The 25,937-nt window shown below is 39.1% G+C and overlaps 1 protein-coding gene across 10 annotated transcripts in view; it reads right to left on the bottom strand.

Moving 5' to 3' along the window:
• Positions 1 to 25,937, bottom strand: part of APBB2 (amyloid beta precursor protein binding family B member 2) — a 375,275-nt gene that overhangs the window by 250,850 nt on the left and 98,488 nt on the right. For 9 of the 10 annotated variants that reach the window (XM_038533425.1, XM_038533419.1, XM_038533427.1 and 6 more), the window contains exon 3: positions 15,963 to 16,068. The exons of the other annotated variant lie outside the window; for it this stretch is intronic. The gene's annotated coding sequence lies outside the window, so the exon portion shown is untranslated. The remainder of the gene's footprint in view (positions 1 to 15,962; positions 16,069 to 25,937) is intronic. 10 annotated transcript variants of the gene reach the window in all.

Genomic DNA, 25,937 nt, shown 5'->3' with positions numbered 1-25,937 from the left:
AAATAAAATCTTTAAAAAAAAAAAAAAACAAATATTTTTAACTGAGTCTCCTACTAGACCATGAAATATTAGAGGCCAGAGGGGTATCCTACTGAACTTTTACTGCTTATCTCTTGGCACCTACTGAACACATACCAATCCATTATGCTGTTGATGATGAAAGAATGGATGAATGGTGCTACATGAGAAGTTGTTTATTTGATGATTTGTCCAAATGCAAAGATTCTTTAAAAAAATATATATATATATATTTATTTATTTATTTATTTATTTATTTATTTATTTGAGAGAGAGAGTGTGTGTGCACACACATGAGCGAGCACACAGGAGAAGAGGGAGAAGGAAAAGTAGACTCCCCGCTGAGTAGGGAGCTCAATGCAGGGCTCAAATCCAGGACCCCAGGATCATGACTTGAGCTAAAGGCAGACACTTAACCAACTGAGCCACCCAGGCACCCCCAAAGATGGATTCTTGACAACAAAATAGTTCAGGAGGCTTCCACAAAGTTACATTTCATTAAGAAAATGGCAAAATTAATATTTAAAAGTATGCAAGAGGTATTCATTGAAGCATTATTCATAAGAGGAAAAATTACATTCTGAATTTTCAAAAATTGGGTAACATGTTTTTCTATTACGGCCAGTCACTTGACAGATTATGGAACTATTAAAAATGACAAATATGAAGGCCTATAACAGAGGAAAATTAAAATCCAATCCATAAAACAAAAATGTTTAATGGTGAAAGGCTGAAAGATTTTCCTTTAAGATCACAAGGATGCCTGCTCTTGCCACTTCTGTTCAATATAGTACTGGCAGTCCTAATCAGAGCAATTAGGCAAGAGAAAGAAATTAAAAGCATTCAAATTGAAAAGGATTTAATAAAAATATCTCTATTCACAGATGACCTGAAAACCTGTCACAGATGTAGAATGCCCTAAAGATTCTACAAGAAATAATTCAAACTAATAACTGAATTCAGCAAAGTCCCCAGGTATGAAATCAACATACAAAAATCATTTGTTTCTATGTACTAACAATGAACAATCCAAAATGGAAATTAAGACAGCAATTCTATTTAGAATAGCATCAAAAAGAATAAAATACTCAGAAATAAACTTAACCAAGGCAAAAGATATATACACTGAGAACTACAAATGTAGTTAAAAGAAATTTAAAAAGAATCAAATAAATAGAAAGACATCCTGTATTCATAGGTTGGAAGACTTAAAATTGGCAAGATCTCAATACTACCCAAAGCGATACACAAATTCAATGCAATCCTCATCAAAACCCCAACAGCATTTTTGCAGAAATAGAAAAATCTGCACATATTCTCTCCTTTAATAAACTTTAAGGGTGAATAACTCCAACTTACCAACAAACACTTATAATTAAACTATGAAGTAATATATTGAACATCACAAATTGGATGCTACCTTTCGGACACACAGAGGATCCAACATTTATTTATTTATTTTTTATTTTATTTATTTATGATAGTCATAGAGAGAGAGGGGCAGAGATACAGGCAGAGGGAGAAGCAGGCTCCATGCACCGGGAGCCCGACGTGGGATTCGATCCTGGGTCTCCAGGATCGTGCCCTGGGCCAAAGGCAGGCGCTAAACCGCTGCGCCACCCAGGGATCCCGAGGATCCAACATTTAAAATAGAGTGGCATCGGGTTACTGCAGAAGGAGATGGGCGGGCAGGGAGAGGGGGTGGGTTAAATAGGTGATGGGCACTAAGGAGAGCACTTGTGAAAAGCACAGGGTATTACAGGTAAGTGATGAATCACTAAATTCTACACCTGAAACTAGTTTTACACTGTATGTTAACTGATATTTAAAAACTTGAAAAAAAATACAATACTTGCTTTAAAATGCAAAATAAAATAGAATGGCATCATCACCAACATTCAGTCTGACAATGGACCACATTCATGACTTTTTGCATGAAGTAATCACAGGGGAGACTTGGTAAGTCTGCCCTGTCAGAAAACAAGTCTGCCATTGTACTTAAAAAGCACACCAAGAGGGGTGCCTGGGTGGCTCAAACAGCTGAGCAGCTGGCTCTTGATTTGAGCTCAGGTCATGACCTCAGGGTCCTGGGATCAAGCCCTGTGTCAGGCTCCATGCTCAGCACAGAGTCCACTTGAGAATTCTCTCTCTCTCTCTCTCTCTCTCTCTCTCTGCCCCTCCCCAACATGTTCATTCTCTCTCTAATAAATAAATATTTTTTTAAAAAAGGCACACCAAGAGGATAGTATGTTATCAAGATGACGGGAGGAATGGCGTTCTCCAGCAACAGATGGCTGGGTCTCCACAAAACAGTTATAATCACAGATCAGAGTGGTGTTAAGAATGGGAACTACCATCATTAGAAACTGACAGCTTGAATCTGTTCAAAACCTGTACTGTGTACTTTTAGGAGATATTATAGATTCATAGAATTTATGATTGACAAGGACCTTAAAAATCATATTACATATGAAAATCATTTTATGGATAAGAAAACGAGTAACCCAGGAAGTAGTCATGGTACCTTAGATACCTCAAGGTCACATAACTAGCAGGTGGCAAAACCAGGACTGGAATGTTGGTTTCCATTGTTTCTCCATTTTCCCTAATGAAACTCCTGTGCTTACGTTGGAAGTACCACCTTAGTCTGCTAGCAGAAAAGGTTTCTACACAAAACAATTTTCTTTTTTCCCCCAGATTTCATTGAGATATAATTGACATATAACATTGTATTACTCTAAAGTCCACAACATAATGATTTGATACATGCATATATTATAAAATGATCACTGCAATAAATTTACTCATCCATCCATCCATCCATCCACCACACATTTACAAATTCTTTTTGTTACAATGGGAACTTATAAGATCTATTATCTTAGCAACTTTCAGACATACAATACAGTTTTGTTAAGTACAGTCACCAAACTGTACGTTACATCCCCAGAATTTATTTGTATTATAATTGAAAGCTGGTAACCTTTTGACCACCTTTCCGCATCTCCCCCATCCCGAACCCTTCACCTAAGGCAACCATCATATCTGATCTCTGTTTCTGTAAGTTTGTGGGGAAGGGGTTTAGATTCCTTATAGAATACCATATAGTATTTGTCTTTTTCCACCTGACTTACTTCACTCAGCATAATGCCCTCAAGGTCCACTGCTGTAAATGACACAATTTCCTTCTTTTTTATGGCTTAATAGTATTCCATCGTATATATATGCCATGGTTTCTTTATCACTCAGCCACTGATGGGCACTTAGGTAGCTTCTATATCTTGGCCATTGTAAAGAACACAATGAACGTGGGAGTGCAGATACCTCTTCTAGGTAGCGACTTCATTTCCTTTGAATATATGCCTACAAATGGGATTGCTTGATCATGCGGTAGTTCTATTTTTAATTTTTTGAGGCACCTCCATACTGTTTTCCACAGTGGCTGCACCACTACATTTATATTAATTTAATTTACATTCCCACCAACAGTGCCCAAGGACCTCTTTTCTCCACATCCTCACCAACACTTGTTATCTCTTTTTGATAACAGTCATCCAAACACATATGAGGTAAGCACAAAACAATTTCTTAAAAAAAAAAAAAAAAAAAAGCAATTTCTTGACAACTCTTAATTACATCAATATATATAAACCAGCTCACTCCTACTCGAAGCAAGGAACCTCCTAGGATGGCATGGAAGCTTCTAAATGACACCAGATTTTTTGATAGCTGGCTACCGCCATCCCATTCCTAGAGAAAGGGGTTAGGCCTGCCCTACCCCGTGCAAGGGAGACTTCCCAGCATCAATTATCCTTGGAAGAGGTAGAGCCTGAGATAAGAAATAGGACTGAGTAAGGAAAGACTTGGCAGAAAGAAAATGGAAGCCCTCCCTCTTCCAGAGCCTCATTCTCTTTGATGCCCAGACTCTATATTCAGATGTGTTGACAGTCATCTCTTAGGGTGAGAAGTGGTGGCCTGCACAGAAAGCTGGCCTTGTAGGAGGCCTGGGAACGCTGCATCTAGATCTATATCTGATAGCCAATTTTATGGGATTCTCTGGGGTTTGTTAAAAGTCATAAATTCAACTTTTATCTGTTGTAGATAATTATAGTAGACTAGGAATGGAGTGAAAAATGGGAGGCGGAATTTCCAAAGAACTTCCACAGTGCTGGCCGGCAGCACTGAGGAGCAAGGTCCTCAAAGAAAATAGGAACCTTTAAGACAGGGATCCAAGCATGAATGCTAGGCTCACCCATCAAATGAAGATGGTATCCTTTCTTGATCATGGAAACTCAGAGGAGGCGGCATTAATTTATAACTAGGAGACACAACGGGTTTGCTTGCAAATCATCACAGATTAAACACAGATTTCTCAATACCAACAATACAGGCTAATATTCACTGGCTGAGCACTGTGACAACCACCCAGAATGTGTAAGTCAGCATCCATTCTGATTGGCCAAGAGCTGGGTGTTAACTGGTTTGAGTCTCACCTTTCCAACAATAATTTTAATGCCTCGTCTCCCCACCCTCGGCATCTCCTATGATTCCTTAGCCTGGGAGAAAATTGCCTTTGTGTTATATGGTTACAGTTTATCACAATTTCAGGAATGAATAAATATCCTGTTAATAAACACTAAGCAATAAAGATCATTATTCCTATTTTATAGGCTAGAAAATTGAGGCTCAGAGAAAGAAATCACCCACAGGTAGCTAGTGGCAGAGTCCAAATTTAATTCTGAAACAAATGAGTTTCAGAATTATAGAGGAGCAATCCCTCTACTTTGGAAATCTACCCTCCTACAAAAGATAACACTGCAGGGAACAGGAAACTATGGGCCTTGAAGGCAGATGCATTGCTGTGTCTTACAATATTAATATGGAAAAGACTGCTCATTGTATGATTTTAATCCTCCACCCAACTCGCATCCTGCTATCATTGTCAAGAATTACCTGAATATCTCAAACTTTTACTATAGCTGCGTGACAAAATATTAGTCTGTTTCTTCAAAGTCATCTATGTGAACTATAAACCAATTTAGCCCTATTTATCAAGAGAAAAACCTCAACATACATTCTATTAAAGCTTTGGGAGTCCCTCTGTAAATGTCTCATTTGATTAAAATATTACCATCAATTTCAACAAAAGACACAATTTAACAGCAAATTTAAGGGGAAAAGATCTGAATTTAACAAATTTCCCTCCAGCCATTTCTTTAAACCTCCAACAAAAAACTCTGTTCTCAGAAATTATTTCTTTTACTCTCTAGTCAAAGAAGAAATGAAAATGCATCTGAATGAAATTACCAGTGCTGTGGAAATGCTGAGATGCTAAATCAAAACTACTGAGAATAACAAGATGTTCTCCAATGATGCCAGATTCCCTAAACCTACCCATCATCGTGATAACCTTTAAATGCCCTTTCTCATAAGGCTATGCCAGTCATTAGTTGTAATTAAAGTTCATTTTGTCAAAATCAGCTTAGTTTGCTCAACATCTGATTCTTTTCAGGCACCATTCACTGGCTCCCCTTTCTACTTATTTATAAGAGATCAGATACTAGTCTAACATGTAATTTTACTGATACTACATCCACATTTGGTGAATTCGTCAAATAAGTCTGAATGCTGTAAGGTTTCTGTTTAAAGATCCAGACTGTGGGGCATCTGGGTGGCTCAGTGGTTGAGCCTTTGGCTCAGGTCATGATACCAGGTTACTGGGATCAAGTCCCACATCAGGCTCCCCATAGGAAGCCTGCTTCTCCCTCTGCCTATGTCTCTGCCTCTCTCTGTGTCTCTCATGAATAAATAAATAAAATCTTTAAAAAAAAAAAAAAAAAAGACCCAGAATGTCACCAATTTTCCCTAGTAAGGTGGCCACTGAATTTATCATCCAAACCAGGACACCTGACAGTGAAAAGGGGCATTATCAAAAATAGTCAAGAGGAAATAGGCAGAGTCAGGACTGTCCCAGCAAGCTGACACAAAAGGTTCACTGAACTTATTAAAGAACAAACTACTAGACTTAAAACCCTAAAGACTCAAAAACTGAAATCAAGATCATGGTGGGATAGGGGGCATAGCAGGCTTATGTGTGAAAAGAAGGTCAGAAGCACTAAATAACATCAAAAGAAGGATGCAGTTTTTCTCAAGCATCCAAGTCCAATGGCATTTCCAGATTCCCCAAACATAGCTCTTCCCACTTTGACTATTCCAACAGTTTGTACAGGTGGATTAAGTCCATTACATGTCATGTGCTCTCTTTGCCTATTTATTGGTTTATTTTATTGCCACCCTCACTGTCCTCCTTGATATTACCTTAACTTATCCCCCATTTCCTAGGAGATGCTTGTCCCCTCTCCTCCCTAATTTATTCCCCATCAATAGGCCAATCAACCAGAGTTACTGGGTACTCACTCCATACCAGGTACTGTGCTAAGTACCTCCTACAGTAAAAGGGAAATTCAAAGGTGGATGAAATATAGTCCTTGCCAGGTTATTGTTCACATCTTATTTGAAATACGTTGTTTAAAACTCAATACTGTTTCTCCAACTTCCATTTCTGCATATCCTAAGCAGCTCAAGCAAGGAGTACAATTGCAAAGTAGTCTACTAAAGTCACTTCTCTATTTATAGACAATTTAATATATGTACTGATGTAAAAGAATAATAAACTATTTTGTTAAGGTGTCAACATTTCTACATCTTTTTAAAAGTTATTTATTTATTTATTTATTTATTTATGAGACAATGAGAGCACAAGTGGGGGGAACAGAAGAGGGAGAGGGACAAGTAGACTCCATGCTGAGCAAAGAGTCCAATGTGGGGCTTGATCCCAGGATCCCGAGATCATGACCTGAGCCAAAACCAAGAGTCAGATACTCAATGGACTGAGCCCCCGAGGTGCCAGCAAAATTTCTACATCTTAAAAAAAATCTCACAAAAGCTCTCCCAGCCAAGACACTGCTCTTGGGGAGAGCAAACATTCTCGTATCCCTATTTCCTCCATAAAGCTAGTGATGAACTGATTCTGTCTGCCTACAGAATTTCCAGCACCCTGCAAAGTATCTAATACAAAACAGGCTCTCAGTAAATGTTTATTGAGTAAATGATGAGGGGCTCAGGGTTAACTGTTTTTTTTCCCGATTCCAGCTCCTCAACATTTTTGCTCCACTGATTATTTCCTCTTAAAAAAGCAGCCCTCTGAGTAACAGCTTTGAGAGTAGCCAAAATCCCCAGATCAAATTCCTAGCCACTTAATAGCAATGTAACCCTGAGCAAGGCTTCTAGTCATTCTCTATGCCTTATTCTACTTACATAAAAAATAGTCCTATAATCATGCTTATACCTTATTTTTCTTATCTATTAAATAGAGATAGCACCATCTAGTTGGCAGGGTTTTTGTGGTGTTTGCGAAATTTGAAAACAATATACATCCAGGGCCCAGGCGGAACCCGAGAAATGTGTACTGAATAGAAGACTAAATTGCCATCCCGTTCTGCGGCTCCAGATCAAAATATAACCATCAAAATCTAATTTGCCAAAGCTGATCTTCATTCAAACAACAGATATGCATCAAGAGCTATAATGCACAACTGGAGTCTGTCTGCTGTTAAACAGCAAAGGAGGAGTTTAACATCTGCTTTTAAATGTAGGAAAACACCAATTAGCTCACGAGTAAAAGGGGAGGGTGTACAATCGATTTTATTTTCCCCACCAAAGCATCCAAGTATGAAGGGCTTACGGGTTTAAAGCAGGCTGAAGCTTTTTTGCAGGACATCGTACGGTGGGGGCAGGTAACCCTGGGGATGGTTTTTAAATTCAGCATTTAGCTTTTCCCCAGCAAGAACGTATAGGCCCAGTTTGCCCTTAAAGTGCAAAGCTAAGCAGTCAGAAACCACAAGAATAAGATTGGGTCTGAAGAATATTTTTATCCAGCTCGCTGGCCCGTCCAGCTATCTCACATATAAAACCTCAAAGGAGAATAACATCATGAGTCTTTGTGCCAGTTCACATTTATGAAAGAAAATAAACGCTGTGACAGACAGGCGCACACTTGTTTTTGCCACACAGCAATGTTCTGAGACCCATTCTGCTATTTCGCTTCCCCTCTGGCTAAGCTGTGGCCACTGGGAATAAGAAGCTCCCCTTGGGCTGAATTTCCAGCACACCTGAACTTATTGCCTCCAGAGGCCAGGAGAGCTATTTCCAGGCCTTTACTTCTTCTTCACCAGTAACAGGGGTAGAAACAAGCTATGAAACTTCCCTGGGGTTTGGTTTCCTTCCTCCCTGCTCACTAACGCTACTCTCCTGGAAGATGAAAGAAACTCCAGAGTTTTTCAGAGCCCAAAGGCAATGTTGATCTCAAACAACATTTTCCTTTTTTTTTAAGCCACCATTTCCTACTCTCCTCGGGCATATAGAGCATGAAGCAAAGCCTAAACTCCCTCCTTAGAGTTCACATAAACAAATGCAGTAGTTGCAAAGGGTCACCCTGGGGTAAACATGGCCTATAATAATGAAATGTCCAATGCTATCCCACAAGCTCACAATTTTGCCCTTCCTTAAAGAATACCTAAGCAAAAGTGGCTCTCATCTGAATGCAGATTTTTCCCCACTAGATTCCCAATGAACCAGGTACATGAACCTATTATCACATAGCCATCTTCATTTATAGATGCTTTCTTGCCAAGGGCCATGGAGTTCATAAACCAAGAAAGCAGGATGCAAACCTAAGTAATCTGACCCCAGGACCTCTGATAATCAGCCCTGTACTAGGAAAGCCCTTCTATTTGTTGTCTGAGTCCAGCTGGGACCAAGCAAGAGTGACCATCAGCATAAGGGTTTCTTGTGTTTTTGCAAAATGAGGTCCTTACCTGCATGAATGGCAGTGTAACATTTTTTATGGACTCATAAATATCATTTAAGACATTTGAGTGTTAGAGCTGCCACAGCAGTGAAGTGGCAAGCACAGCTCTAAGCTTCGAAATAGGACTCGCGAGAAGTCCATTTTAGTCTTGGCTTCAGTCGTTGACAGTAAGTCACAAATTATTTTTCAGATAAAAATGGCAATTAGGAATTTCCTGAAACTTTAGCAATTAATCTAGACATCAAATTAAAATTCAAGGACTCCTTTTAAAGTTCTACTTAACTATAACTGCAACTGAAGCTTTACATATATAATAAAAAATTACTGAATTTTAAGAGACAGAAAAGTCCTAAGAGATTATTCATCCTTTTTTCTTTTTTATTTTTTTTTTCTTTTTTCTTTTTTAAAGTAGGCTCCATGTCCAGCACAGAGCCCAACACAGGGCTTGAACTCAGGACCCTGAGATCAAGACCTGAGCTGTGATCAAGTCAGACACCCAACTGACTGAGTCACCCAGGAGCCCCAAAAGATTATTCATCTTACCAGTGCATATTTTGTTGAGCAAAGAGCTATGAAAGACAAAGACAAAAAATAAATGAGACTGGATCCCAATCCTCAGAATCTTCCCATCTAGTACATTAAATAAAACACTATGTAAATAACTATGACCCAATTCAAGTTAAAAACAATGAAAGATAAAAACAGAATATGTTATCAGAGAGATTCAGGTAGCCTATTAAGAGGGTTCAACACATAGAAAAGATTACTTCTAGGGCAGCCCCGGTGGCCCAGCGGTTTAGTGCTGCCTTCAGCCCAGGGCGTGATCCCGGAGACCTGGGATCGAGTCCCACGTCAGGCTCCCTGCATGGAGCCTGCTTCTCCCTCTGCCTGTGTCTCTGCCTCTCTCTCTCTCTCTCTCTCTCTCATAAATAAATAAAAATCTTTAAAAGAAAGAAAGAAAGAAAGAAAGAAAGAAAGAAAGAAAGAAAGAAAGAAAGAAAGAAAGAAAGAAAGAAAGAAAAGATCACCTCTAAGCATAGCACAGTCATTAAAAACATAAACAAGAGAGTCACAGAGACCCAGGTATGAGTATCAGCTATACCACTCCCTAACTGTGTGACATTAGACAAGTTATATAATCTCCCTGAGTCTCACTTTCAAAATCTTTAAAATGGGACAATAACATCTACCTCTCAGAACTGATATAGGATTAAGGAAAATAAAGTGTATAAAACCCTTACTACAGTTCTTCATATACTCTCAGGGTTAACTGCTAGCAGTGGCTGCCAGTCCCAGACCTATTTCTCCAACCTCTGTGTCTAGTTCTTACCCTTATCAATGCCTGTATCTGGTCTGTCCAGGGCCCTGCTAGATCCTATTATCAACTCTTCAAGAGAGAGAGAGAGAGAGAGAGAAAAGAGGGAGAGAGAGAATCCCAAGCAGGCTCCATGCCCAGCACAGAGCCCAATGTGGGGCTCAATCTCACAACCCTGAGATCATGACCTGAGCCAAAATCAAGAGCCGGACGCTTAACTGACCGAGCCACCAGGTACCCCTATCAACTCTCCTTTACAGATGAAGAACTTTGAGACTGGGGAACATGCCCAATGACATATAGTTAGTAAAAAGGCCACCAGGCCTTAGGGTACATGGTTATTTTTTTGTCTAATCTCTCCTATTGTTTTATAAGCAATTAAAAGGCAAGTAGAGCATTTTATTATGCACATTTTCAAAGGTACCCTCTCTGTGTAGGCCCAGACCCCAGCACACAGTTTGGTGAGTGAAATGGCAGATGGTTATTAGTCTCCACTACTCCCCACTCTCACATTCCCTTGTGCAGTGAACAATCTGCATGACCTCACATGGTGGCTGGCCCTGGGTCTCCGGTCTCGTTTTCTCTTTTTCAGTCCATATCCCACACTGCCACCCAGGTGATTTTTGTAAAACTCCCATCTAATTATGAACTTTCCTCTATCTTTAAAGTTTCTATGGTTATTTATTGGTTAGAGACCCGAAGCCTCTAGCATGGCACACATGTGGCCCTCCTCACTCTGGCACCAAAGCTCTTCAAATTTCAGAGCCAACTCTGCTGCACTCCACCATGTTCCACACCCCAACCACAGTAGAGTTCTCGCCACTCTCTGAACATGCCACGAGCTTCGATTCCTCTGCACCTCGGCACATGCTTTTCCTACTACTAGCTCCCACTATTCCTCTTCTTCCTCCCTGTCTTCTAACTCAGCCCAAGACTGTTTCAGTGACAGCTCTTCCATGCAATAAAGACATTTCTTGATTCCTCGGCTGAAATGACTATTCCTTCCTCAGCAGACCCAAGGCACTTGTGAGTCTACCCTCCCCACCCCACTCATGGGAGTCAGGAACATACTGCATGGGCTTTGAAGTTAGAAGGGTCAGAGTTAAAATCCTAAGTCAAACATTTTCTAGCTGAACGAGTGTGAGCAAGTTACTTTCCCCCTATATTTCAATAATCCCGGGCAGCCCAGGTGGCTCAGCGGTTTGGCGCCGCCTTTGGCCCGGGGCGTGATCCTGGGGACCCTGGATCGAGTCCCATGTCGGGCTCCCTGCGTGGAGCCTGCTTCTCCCTCTGCCTGTTTCTCTGCCTCTATCTCTGTCTCTCATGAATAAATAAATAAAATCTTTAAAAAAAATAATAATAATCCCTGCCCCAAGAATTACTGGGACAAAATCGAATGACTCAATGCTATGTCTTTCATACTTGCTCAGGTAGTAGAGCCACTCTAAGGGCAGAATGCATGAAATTTCCATACATTTAATTGTATCATGTGAACTAAGAACTACTCTAGGAGGAGAAATTATGCTCACCTGTATATGTATACAGGTTTTCAAATATAAAAAAAACATATGTTTTTGGGACACCTGGGTGGCTCAGCGGTTGAGTACCTGCCTTTTGCCCAGGTTGTGATCCTGGAGTCTTGGGATGGAGTTCCACATCAGGCTCCCTGTGTGGAGCCTGCTTCTCTCTCTGCTTATGTCTCTGCCTCTCCCTCTTTGTGTCTGTCTCTCATGAATAAATAAATGAAATCTTTTTTAAAAAATGTTTTTAAAATTATTGCTCAAAGTTTATCAACTAAATGCTTCAAACCTTTTCTTTCTCCCAATGTGTTAACTTCATAAGTAGTAGCAGATACCAAAAATTTAAGAAAATAGAATAGAAGAAAAACATTTAGGGCAGGCTGGGTGGCTCAGTGGTTTAGCGCCGCTTTCAGCCCAGGGCATGATCCTGGAGACCCAGGATCGAGTTCCTGCATGGAGCCTGCTTCTCCTTCTGCCTGTGTCTCTGCCTCTCTCTCTCTCTCTCTCTCATGAATAAATAAATAAAATCTTAAAAAAAAAAAAAAGAAGTAAAACACTTAAAGATTAGAGAATTCTATTTATAACTTATTTCGGAGGGAATAGGTAAGTATCATTACTAGATTTTATTTTTTTTTATTTATTTTTTTTAATTTTTTTAATTTTTATTTATTTATGATAGTCACAGAGAGAGAGAGAGAGGCAGAGACACAGGCAGAGGGAGAAGCAGGCTCCATGCACCGGGAGCCCGACGTGGGATTCGATCCCGGGTCTCCAGGATCGTGCCCCGGGCCAAAGGCAGGCGCCAAACCGCTGCGCCACCCAGGGATCCCTCATTACTAGATTTTAGTAATCAAATACCTCATCTAAGAGGATCCACCCCACTGCTTATCACATAGTATAGGCTGAATTAATTGATATTTGACTTTGAATTTGAAAATCAAATTAAATTCCTTGAAAGCAAGGGCCTATCTCCATTACCTCTGAATCATGAGTCCCTAGCACAGTGGCTGGTGCAAGTAGTTACACAACAAATGTCGATTTAATAAATGAACTTCAAATCGAGAAAGTATGCAAAGGTCTATATAACATTTTGCATCTCCAATTAATTTGGATTGCGATTTACTCCAATAAATTCTAGTCCAAAGTCTGTGATTTGCTCCCTTTGTACCCATTACCTCATCTGCGATGTTTAGAATTTCTTGGGAGGGAGAGATATGTAGGGAGAATCCCTCCTTTGGCACAGAAATATTGATGAAGACAGCAAAGCAGAAGGTACGTGTCACCTGCACTCTTGTAATATAATGAAGGGACCAAAGAAGACACAGTGCTTTATACAGAGTACCTGTCAGACAGTGACACTTACAGTTCTGAATACCCATTTAGTCCCATGAGCCTTTCTATTCAGAACATGTCTGGTTACAGTAAACACTTGCAGAGATTATAGAAGGAGAATCCTAGTCTATTCTGTTTGTAGGTGGAAAACCCACACTATATATTTCACATATTTATTCTCCTCTGTAACCGAAAGCCAAGATGGCTTCAAATTAAACAAAAAGCTAAGATCCAACTGTTATACTTTCACTAAAAAATGATATTGTAGGTAAATATTTATTAGCATGGGGATCCATTATTTATCATTAAGTGGAAAAGACAGGATACCAAACAATTTGAAGAACAGAATCCTCTTTCAGTACTGACATAAAAAGAAACACAGGCATGTGTTAAGTAGAACAGTAAAACAGAAGCTATTTTTTAGTTCCTGTAAAATGGCTAATTTTTCAAAAGCACATCTACACTTTATAAACATTACAGACTCAAGGTGTCCAGAAATCTTCCTTAAATAACTCAATAAAATGCTTTTCCAAATGCAAATGCAATCAAGAAAACATAAGATTAGAGGATGAAAAGATGCTGAAAAGTGTAGAGGTTGTTTCGGGTTCTGGCTTTTTCCTAAAACAGTGTTTGCCTCCCCCCAGAAGAAATCACTGATACATTTCAGTACCCCTTACAGTTTTCAGAGTATAGTCAGGAACATTCTCCTATGATATTTGTCACTGTCAGGAAGGAAGGACTTCCTTCTCCCACTCTGTCCCTTCCTTTTTTTTTTTTTTTTTTAAGATTTATTTATTTATTTTTATTTATGATAGACACAGAGAGAGAGAGAAAGAGGCAGAGACACAGGAGGAGGGAGAAGCAGGCTCCACGCTGGGAGCCCGATGTGGGACTCGATCCCGGGACTCCAGGATCACACCCCAGGGCCAAAGGCAGGCGCCAAACCGCTGAGCCACCCAGGGATCCCTACTCTGTCCCTTCCTAATGCTGCCTTCCACCTAACAATTCTTCAGGACAGGATTTGTACAGAGCACACTTATATGTTATAACCTCCTTCTTCCCTCTTCTTTTTTTTTTTTTTAACCTAAAGGTAAACTATGAACAGCCTTCTGTGTACATAAATATCCACCTATAACACCAGTTTTAGGAAGCAGGGATCTTTTTGACCTGGTCCCTCTGGTAACACAGGGGCTGTCTTTAGCTTACTACTGTGACCAGAGGTCCCACAGATGCCTTGCCTCTACAAAATGGAAATAGAACTTTTACAGCAATGGTGCAAAGGGAGTATTTTGGTATAATGGAAGGAAAATACCTCATATATTAAATTTTAAAGCGATGCTAAATTATTTGAAAGGCACTTTATAAGTAGCTTACTTTCTGGGGCTAAGTTATATTTCCAATCTAATCATCAAATATCTGGATCTTGATGCCCACAATCTTTTGCCCTTTTCATTCCACTTCTATGGACAGACTGATGACTTCTAACATAATCCTCTTTCAAATACCGTTCCAAGAAGGAATAATAACTATACCTCATAGGATTTCCTTTACGTTAAGGTTAATATGTGAATATAAAATTCAACTAGATAAATTGCTATCATTTTTTAAAATGCCACTGACAATAGTAGTTCACTATTGCAAATATTTCACTGTACCATTAAAAAACTGTCTTTGGAGAAAATTTTCAAGGTCCTTGTTCTCAATGAATTTATATGGACAGCCCTCAGAAATTATATTTGTGGTGTATGTATCCTCTGTGTATGTGTATGTGTATCAGTACAAATATCTTATTTAATCTAAACAGGCTTCATAATTAATGGCCCTTACCTTATTATATAATAATACACAATTTAATTATAAGTATATTTATAGTGTGTAAATATAACAAGAAAATCTGATCTTACTATTTGATACCTCTATGGAACTTCTAGAACAGAGTTCTCTTCTGTCTTGTTTTGTTTTAAACACATTTTAACTAGCTTATATGTACTGTCAAAAATGTAGAGGAACCATAAGACACAAGATGGAAAAAGTTAGGAACCTACTTAGTAATTTAGTGCACAAACAGTCCCTATAATCCATGACACTATTTCTGGAACATGCCAGAAAAAAGATTTGTGCATGAATGTGCATATAAATGTTTATGATGCGTTGTTTTGCTTACATTCTTATGGCCATTCATACTTCTGCATAAATCCTACAATAAAGCAGACTGACTTTATTATCTTCAAGGCCCTTTTTACCTTTTCAAAAAGATCTGGGAATAAAACAGAACTCTATGGTCCCAAGCAATTTTTTCTAAAAGATGGCAAAACTATTTACACAGTCTTAATTAGAATATTTCAGGGTACCTCCAAAAAGCTATAAAACAAGAAAACTGACAGGCACATCAATTCTTCTAAGACTAAGCTACATGAGGGACTTATTGAACAAATGATTACACATTTTGTTTTCCTTTCCAGACAAGAAAAGAGCCAAATGGATTTCATTCTCATTCTTAAAATTCAGAATCAAAGAACCTATCTAAAAGTCTAAAACACCTGAAGCTCAGAAAACTGGACTCACTTTTCTGGCACAACATATTATAATGCTTTGCCTTTAAAGTTTGTCTACCGCACATCTGATAAAAGATTTATCACAAGTGTGAGGACTCAGTTTATGAAACCTAAAAAACTTGGCACAAAGCAGAAAGTCACCCTAATCTCTTGGAAAGTTTATTCGTTTTTTTTTGTTTTGTTTTGTTTTTTTTAAAAGGTCTCTCAAGTCCCTTTCCATGTTTCAAATTCAGAAGAGCACATAAAACTTACAAAGCCAGGAAAGAATGAAAGTAGAAAAGCCATAGATCCACTGTTATCTTTCTGAGAGAAGTATAACAAGATTTTTTTTTTTAAGTTAGAAAATTACTTACTTTTTTCCCAGGTCTTTGGTACAGAGCTCAAAAGGCAAATTCCCTTTTCCCACAAAGTCTTGTTAATTAATAGCAATCATTCAATGAGGTCAAGCAGCCCAAATATCTAAAAATTGTGCAGAGACAAAAAGTTAAAATTCAAAGTCAGATGAGAAATTAAAAATCAAGACACCCCATTGGTATTCAGTCTCTCTACGTAATTACAATACAGATTTCATTGGAATATCTAAATGATGAGCTATGTTAGCTGCTTTTCTTTCAGAACAATATGAACAAGGCCTGCTAAATCAAAATGGTATTTTGATCTGTCGTCTTATTAAAATCACGAAAGGAGGATCCGGCAAGGCTTCTTGGCAACCATTCACGGTAAAAATGTCCTTCTCGGGAAGTCATAAAAAAAATAACTGAGGGAGGATCTGGGCTTCTAATTATACTGTGACTTGGGAGGGAAGGTCTCCTGAAGTCACACTTGTCTGTTCCACCTTCCAAAGATGAGCTCATCTCACAAGCACAGAAACAGTTGTAAACAGAAATGAACAGTAACAACCTAAAGAAAATCGTCAACAACTTGTAAACACCCTTCTCATGGATTCATTTAAGCACAGTACACTTCTGCAGGTGGCAATGAGAAGTGAGTTGCTTTTTCCCTCATCAAAGAGAAAATCTGAAAATTCTGTATGATGATATGCTCTTTTGAAACAGACGCTTCTTCCCCAACAATCTCACAAATGAGTACATAGGTAATAACTCCTAAAAGTTTGAGTAGGTAAAACAGGGGCCACAGGTAAGCCTAACTGAAAGTCAGCACAGGCCCCACCCTCCCGCTTTTCCCATTCTAGGCTTTAGGCTAGATGTGATTCTAAACACTATAAACTCATTTAAAAGCCACAAGAGAGTCAATGAGAAGGAGGCAGGAAGCACTGCTACAGGAGACAGGCCATAACTGAAAACCAGAATCCCACAAACATCGATAGGCATCATTCATTATTAGTATCGTCACTGTTCCTGCCAACACTCACACAGTGCTCACTCGTATGCTGGATTCTTCTCGTAAGTGTTTCACACATAGTAATTCTATTGGGGATAGAGAAGGAGAATATGCCTCGACATCACTGTCTTACACTCAGTATGCTCAGTTCTGCTATAATGTTTGTGTTTGTTCCAAGTTTGCTATGTGAGGGAACAATTTGAGCATAACTTGAATTTCACATTTGTTTATGCATGATGTCATCGCAGGAAACCCTAGGTAATAGCAGAAGATTGCACCCAGGCAGGACGCAGCTGCATAGAGATACCCAGAACACCCAAAGCCCGTGCCTCCAACACCTACAAGCGATCCTAGTTTCCACCAGTGTTATGAGCCACACCCATTCACATCGGGTGCCCCAACTTCCCTTCTGATTTTAGGGAAACCTCCTTTTATCACCTCAAATAACTAACCACCTGCAACCTTTCGAAGGGCCTGTCTGAAGATGCCACCAGGATTTTGTCAAGGTAAAGTATCATGCTGATTGTATAATTTATTTATTTTAACCACCTAGTATGTGTAAAACTGTGCTACAATTTTTATTCAGGTCCTCTCCTATTTTTTTAATGTGTCACTGATAAAGATTTTTGAGTGTTGTACCCTGATCGGATTTTTCCCATCAGTGCTATGGGTTTTACTGCATTATTTTGCATAGCATGGTGGTTTTTAGAAACACCTGTCGTGCATTTTAGCAGAACTGCCTATATGGTAACTATTGTTTATAAAGATGCTTGTGGGGGATCCCTGGGTGGCCCAGCGGTTTAGCGCCTGCCTTCGGCCCAGGGCGTCCAGATGCTGGAGACCCGGGACTGAGTCCTACATCAGGCTCCCTGCATGGAGCCTGCTTCTCCCTCTGCCTGTGTCTCTGCCCCTCTCTGTGTGTGTTTCTCATGAATAAATAAATAAAATTAAAAAAAAAAAAAAAGATGGTTGTGATTTGAACCAGAAGGGGGGTAAATTGTGATTTTTTCATCTTTTCATTATATTAAAGATTAGATTTCATTATGTTAAATTGTAATACAATTTTAGAAAGATTCTTATTCACAATGTTTATAATGATCAACTATAGACACATAAGGGTCAGTTTGAAGTACGTGAAAACTTTATTCATGAGAAGTTCCCTAATGGTGTTAGATAAATAAGGTGCTATCACACCATTCTGTACAGATCAAGATGATGGGGTTATAGAGATAGATCCTGGCAGGCAGGAGGACTTAAATGTAATTACTGGAAATGACAAACTGAACTGAATAAGTTTTTATGCCTTGAAACCAGTAAATTGAAAAAAGACTCTGAATTTATCCTTTAAAAAGTCTAAGATATACATAAAAAGTATGTATGTGTATGTACAAGGAAGTTTTCCTATGATAAGTAATGTTATTTTAAGCAATTTAAAAAATATAAATATCCCAACAATGGGTAAACAGTTTTTTCTATTATCTGTAAATCATTTTTAAAAATGGGAAAATGTTTTTAAGTAGTGTTCATTGGCAACGCAGACTATAAAATAGTATGTTCAGTCGAGTCCCAATTTTGTTTAATAGTATCTATAACTAGAAAAAAGAGGGGGAAGTCAACATTTATATAGATGCTAATTAGAGATAATGAAATTAGAGCAAAATGATTTTTAGTTTCTTTGCATTTTCTTGTGTACCCAAATTTCTCACAATAACCTTATCTGCTTTTACAATTACAAATAACAATATGCTAGGAGGTGCCTTGGTGGCTCTGTCCAAAAAGCATCTGCCTTCAGCTCCTGTCATGATCCTGGGGTCCTGGGATTGAGCCTGCTTTGCGCTCAGTGAGGAGTCTGAATCTCCTCCTTCTCCTACCTCTCCCCCTGCTTGCATTCTGTCTCTCTCTCAAATAAATAAATAAAATCTTAAAACCCCAAATAACAATATGCTTAATAAAAATAGAACTAAGGCATCTGATGAAAAAAACCTTTTATCCCCACTTTAAATTCACATGTGAATCCAGCCAATGAGGCCAGCACAAGAACAAGGACACCAGCAGCTTCCTTCAAAAGCATTAACAGATCCGGTCTCATGACTGAATCCTTCAAAGTATTTTCTATCTCACAACTCAAGGCAAACACAGTCCCAATAGAGACATTCAAAGTATATAAAACCATTACAGAGGCCAAAATACAAATTTGCTTTTGCTGGCTAAAACTGTCATGGATTTAGTAAAATCCAGATGAAAGAAGATGGTTTTTAATATATAATTGTATACAAGCTGTCTTAATGCCTGAATGAAATTTCATTCTGAAAGAAGAAATTGTGTTCTGGATAAAGCGCCTTTCAACAAGATCAAGATTAAAGAAATACAAGGGGCAATGGATTTGGGAGTAGGAATAAACACTCCAGTTGGTGAGTTTTAAATAGAATGTAAGAAGAGACAGAGGCTGATCTTTATGACTTCCAAAAGAATTCAGTTATATTAAAATCTACCCAATGGGGATCCCTGGGTGGCGCAGCGGTTTAGCGCCTGCCTTTGGCCCAGGGCGTGATCCTGGAGACCCGGGATCGAATCCCACGTCGGGCTCCAGGTGTATGGAGCCTGCTTCTCCCTCTGCCTATGTCTCTGCCTCTCTCTCTCTCTGTGTGTGACTATCATAAATAAATAAAAATTAAAAAATAAATAAATAAATAAAAATAAAATCTACCCAATGACACCAAAACTTGACTTTGAAAATTGTCCATTTGCCAAAAATGGGGACTCCTTAGTCATGAATGCACTCAGTTTGATCTCATACACTGACATCACAAAAGAACTGAATGGTGAAGGTACTCAGGACTCAGAGGACAATCTGGGACAATGTGGCCACCACACATCTAAGTTCATTCACCTGTGCTTGGCTAGCAGCACATTTAAATAATGTGTTCCCTTCCATTTTCAGTTTAACTTTCCTAGTGTGTGGCACACCCAGGAACTAGGAAGAGCAGTTGCTTTAAGAGGACACTCCATTGTCAAGAACATACTGAGAATTAAAAGTCAGTGAGTGTGGATGTGTGCTTTTATTTCATTAAATTACAAAGTATCTGTAATATTCAGTGTACAGGTTGGAATAAAAACTATATTCCTGCTGGACAAAGTATACATGTAGTAATCTTTGTATTTTTGTTTGGTTCCCCCCCCCTTCCAAAAATGCTGACTTTGATAAAAACCAAACAAAAACAAAACCTTTATGTTTTATTTTTTTTTATTTTTTATTTTTTTTAATGACTTTTTTTTTAAAGATTTTATTTATTTAGTCATAGACACAGAGAAAGAGAGGCAGAGACACAGGCAGAGGGAGAAGCAGGCTCCACATGGAACTCGATGTGGAACTCGATCCCGGGTCTCCAGGATCACACCCACCCCAGGCTGCAGGCAGCGCCAAACCGCTGCGCCACCGGGGCTGCCCAACCTTTATGTTTTAAATTTGCTTTTAGATTTTTAAGCATTTTCACAGGTTCCCTGTCAAACAGAAACAAAAGCTACTGCCTTACTGTTTTGTTTTAAAGAATAGAAAAGGCAAAAGAACATCTAAATTATGCGATTATGTATAAAAAGAGATCACAGAGGACGTACTGAGTTCCAAAAAAAAATCAGTTGATTCAAGATACCTCTCAGAGGCTCTATCATCTTATCAAATTCATGCTGATTATTTTAAAAAATAACTGAAATCCTTGGCTTCTGAGTCTCACAAGTTGCTGCCTAAGATGCTGCACATATGCACATCCAATAATTTGCAACCAGATATTATAATCAGTATGTAAAGTCAGATATTATATTCAATTGCGAGTATCCAAAATAAAAAATATTAATTTTAATTTTTAGAGGCCATGCTGAAATATACATCCATCTATATATACCACATGCTGACCCTGAAAATAATAGAGCACTTAGAACTCCCAGAATGGAAACTATATTTCTTAAATTGCTCTAAGAATTAGCACATGTATAGCTCAGGGGAATATACTCTCTTACCATTATCAGATATAAAAAAAAAGGGCAACCAATTTTCAGAGTCTACTTGGAAAACAAGCAGGAATTATTTCCTGGGGGCTCTCTAGTCACTCCCTGGGCAGAATTCCAACATAATTTAAATTGGTCTTTGGTACCATCTCACTTCCCTTTCCACCTTACTGCACCAGAAGACCTTCACTTTTGATGGCCTCCTCCTCTCAACTGGTTCTTTCCTTCCAACTTCTAAACAACCAGTGGCTCCATCGGAATATTTTAGCAGAAAGTAGAGGATGGGAGAGCTTAAACAAAAGACTGTTGATGTTTAACTTTCTGTAGATCCATGTGCATTTTTAAAGCAAAGCTTGAGCACCCAAATCTTGGCTTCTAAATACCTTAGTACATTCCAGAAATAGTTGGGTCTAGGCCTGGGGTAAGGATAGCACAAAATTGCCTAGAACATCTTATTATGCTAGAGACTAAGGAAATGCCCGAATATTAATGCAGACATGACAAAAGGACACAGGAGCTACCTCAAAGGGACTTTCACTGGCCAAATGTGGGACAGTTTGAACAACAACAAAAAAAGAACGATACAGATGAATTAGAATATATTGAATTAAAAAAGGAACCATAAATCCAGAGGCATTCATGAAATAGGGGATAGCAGGAAGCTCTTCTTTATGAAGAATGCCAGCTAATAAAACACCAAAGGAATAGCAGAAATAGAAAATCCCACTTCGCAACCACCCAGGCAATAATTGATTCAGTCAAGGATCATTAATGGATGCTAAAACCATTAGGGAAGGGGTTTTGTGGATCAGGATACTCATACAGTCTCAGAGTATCACCCCACAGATTACTTATCACTTACCTAGGGGAAAAGGTATCTTTATAATGGATAATTCTGGCAGACGATTTTACCCAAGTGATGATTAGCATAATCAATTATGGGACAATTAAATGTCATGTGTCTCTACAATCACTGTGTCATATGTTTGCCAAAATGCTTAACCTATATCTATCTAATCATAAAGGAACAATCAAATCCAGATTGTGGTACTTTCCATTAGACAACTGTCTTGAAATCTTCTAAGATATCAGTGCCATGAATGATTAAAAAGAAAAAAAAACACAGAGTGACTGCTCTAAATTAAAGGAAACTAAAGATATAAAACTCAATGAATGACTGCTGATGATTCTTAGATGAGGAAAGGAATAGTTATAAAAGACATTAGTGAAATGACTGGGGAAAGTTAAATAAGTATTCATACATTATCTATGTATTAGATAATATTTCTTGGTGATAATAGTATAATGGGTTATGTGGAAGAGTATTCTTGTACTTAGTAGACACATGTTAAAGTGTTTAGAACGAAAAGGTCAAGATCTCTACAACCAACTCAAATGGTTCAATAAAAATTATTTAAAGTGTGTGCATGTGTAGAGAGCCAGGCAGACAGACACAGAAAACAGAGATATAGCAAATATGGCAAAATGTTAGCATTTTATATGGCAGACTAGCAGTGACCTATAAAACTAGTAACCATGATGACTTGTGGGCTGTATCTATTCTGTTTAAAGACAGACCATAAAGGAGCTCATGGTTGAAAGGAAAAGGACACTATCTTTCAAAAACCTTTTTCCCAGTTCATTTCTCTTCTGTAGCAATTATTTAATGGTCACTGGTTGGGAGGAAGAAGACTGAAAATGAAACACAAGGAAGAGGATGACAATGGATGAAAATTAGCAATAGGCATCCCAGAACCACAGCTCTCAGCAGCTGCCTCAAGTTTAATGGGTTTGAAAGAGAATTCTCCCCGCCAAACTTGATCCCTCATGTCTATGACCCTTCTATCCAGGCTCAAAATTACAGCTTCATCTTTCACTTTGGGTCCCGTGGCCCATCCTTCACACCCACTCTTACTTTTTGCTTGTTCACATCCTCAAGCCATGGTGGCCACAGTCTCTCATATTCTAGGCAAATGGCCTCTCTTTCCTATGTTCTTTCTCAATATTTCTGTAGATGGTGCTTACTTGGCACTTTTTAAATGTCTTTGTTACACAGCATCAATTCTACGCCCACTGAAGGTAAGTGCTTTGCTATGTTATCTCACTTAAAAAATCACTATAAGTCTGTTAAATATTCCTTTATCCCGACTTTACAGAAGAAATGGATGTTCAGGGGCACCTGGGTGGCTCAGTCAGCCAAGTGTCTGCCTTCAGCTCAGGTCACAACCCCGGGGTCCTGGGATGGAGACCCACATCGGGCTCTCTGCTCAGCAGGGAGCCTGCTTCTCTCTCTCTCTCTCTCTCTCTCTCTCTCTCTCTCCCTCTCTCCCTCTCTAGCTATTTCTGTTTCTTTCTCTCAAATAAATAAAATCTGAAAGAAAGTAAAGAAAGAAAGATAGGAAAGAAGAAAGAAAGAAAGAAAGAAAGAAAGAAAGAAAGAAAGAAAGAAAGAAAGAAAGAAAGAAAGAAAAAGAAAAGAAAAGAAAAGAAAAGAAAGAAAGAAAGAAAGAAAGAAAGAAAGAAAGAAAGAAAGAAATGTTCAGATGAGACAATTTGTCCAAGCTCACAGAGTTGTACAGCTGACATTCAAGACTTGGTCTTGAACTTTTATCCTAAGACCAAGTGGCTTCATATTGTTAGTTACAACTTTAAACACCATCTCCCGGCCTTAAATCAAGCATATGATCTTTGAAGGAAAGGACCCATTTCATCCACCTTTGTGCTCTCTCTAGAGGCTGGCAATACTCATAACTCATGTTCACGGATTTATATTTCAAGCTCAGCTCAGAGACCATTTTTCTTAGTGACTTCCACCCCTGCAGAACCAACCACTCGATCCTTGCCCTCTGTATGCTTCTGCTACAGGATATGTAAGCCTTAATGCAGGACTAGGACTGTTACATGTGTGCCCAGAACACAGAAGGCATTTCATGAATGTTCACTGAATGAAATGTTTATGTGTGAGACAGTTAGGTTTCCCGACAGGGTTGCTACGCCTTACTTAAAAAAAGAAAGAAAAGAAGAAAGAAGAAAGAAGAAAGAAGAAAAAGAAGAAAGAAAAGAAAGAAAAGAAAAGAAAAGAAAAGAAAAGAAAGAAAGAAAGAAAGAAAGAAAGAAAGAAAGAAAGAAAGAAAGAAAGAAAGAAAGAAAGAAAGAAAGAATTGACCTCATTTTTAGCTTTCTCACATACTGAGGAAAATTCTTTTAGGAAAGTGTGATAGACGGAGAAGAACGGAAAGCACAGGTCTTGGCTCTTTGAGCCAGAACCATTGCAGCTGCTGCCCTGGGTATACCGGGTTCTAGAGCCTTCCACATTTTAATGTATATATAACATCATTCAATACAAATTATGATTCAGTATGTCTGGGGTAGAGCCCAAGATTCTGCCTTAATAAGCTCCCAAGAGATGTCGATGACGCTGAATCTACGGTCCACACATCCAGTAGCAAAAAGTTCTAGACAGTTATAGTGAACGCCTGCCCATTTAGAGACATGTAGCACGTAGATTAAAATAGCGAGACATAAATTCACAGAGTGTTAATGCTAGTTATCTCTGGATTTCTCCTTTCCACTTTTCTATAATTTCCAAGAATTTTATCATGATTCTTGCTGATGGAAATGAAATGTTAAATACTATATATACAATTGCACTGAAAAACTGTACATTTGGACATTTCCACTCTGCCTGGCTACGTAGTCATTTAAGCAACAAATATACGTAAAAGGACTCGGGCTGGGAGAGAACAGGTTGGTGAATTTAGCAATTCCCCATCTACGCATTTTAACACTTAGATTAACATAAAATGGCCATTATCCTTAACAAACAGTCGCCACCAGCAGCATTGTTTTTCTCAGGTTCCTCTCCCTTAAAAGAAAGAGAAGGAATCCATTCAGTTGGAAGACAATGAAAGGTAAACCAAATTAAGGCCAGAAGGGAAAACCAGCAGGCACTAGGTACTGAATCTCTTCCAAGTGGGTCAATGGAACAGCAGGAAAGTCCAAACAGAGGTGGAAGCGCGGTTCTCCCAGAAGAGGCGCGGTGAGCTGGTATCCACTACAAGGATAAATGGAATCAATTCGACTAGCACACCCTGTGCACCTGCAAGTGAGGCGGAAAAAAATGATCCCCAGAGGACCCCCACTTCCACAGGGTAACAAGGCGATGTCATGAGGAAAAGGTAGTGAGAGGGGTGTCCCTTTGGAGGAAAACTTCCCCTGACACGCATCTCCTTCTCTTTCAAAGGAGTTTCCGTGCTTGCCAGGTTGGATTTTGTGAGTCACAGAAGTCCACCAGTGGCGGGGATGCATTTTGCACACCCACCCCAGCCCCTGCAGCAATTCCAGACACTTCGGTGTCTGTGCCTGGGGGTGAGCCAGAACCAAAGAAGGAGGCCAAGCGCCCCGTGGTGAGAGTAGCGCTCACGAGGTTCGGCCTCTCCTTTCCAGCTCGCTTCCAGCTTCCCAGCAAGGCTTTCCCAGGGCCAGCATCAGGTGCTCGTACCACAGTTCCACCCATGGGCCTACTGACTTTTTGCCTTCAAGAAATATTGTGAAACTCACTGTGAAATCACCCACAGGGATTGGAACCGAGTGCCCAAAAGACTTATCTAGACAATGGAAACAAAAATCACTCCTGAGTGTCTACACAGAACCACTCAGGATGTCTTTTCACATCTGGAAGTTTTGACGCTGCGCTCAACCGAAATCATTGTGTCACTGTTATCTCTATTGAATCCCATGACTAGCGACGGTCTACTCAAGGCAAGCAGGCAGGTGCCATGTTATTTAAAAATGTGATCATTTGAGATTTCAAAACTAACATCAAAGTCATCATCTTGATGGGTGGACACCTGAATCTACTGGGCTTAGACTGATTTACTGATATTCTGTAAGGCAGTTTCCTTATTTCTTGGGAGATGCATACTAAAGTACTTTGGGGTAAAATGTCATGATATCTAGAATTTATTTTTAAATTGTTCAGCAAA

This window comes from Canis lupus, chromosome 3 (assembly GCF_011100685.1).
Source record: "Canis lupus familiaris isolate Mischka breed German Shepherd chromosome 3, alternate assembly UU_Cfam_GSD_1.0, whole genome shotgun sequence".
Taxonomy (NCBI): domain Eukaryota; kingdom Metazoa; phylum Chordata; class Mammalia; order Carnivora; family Canidae; genus Canis; species Canis lupus.
The sequence above is the reverse complement of the archived record's forward strand: the minus strand, read 5'-3'. Positions and strand labels throughout refer to the sequence as shown.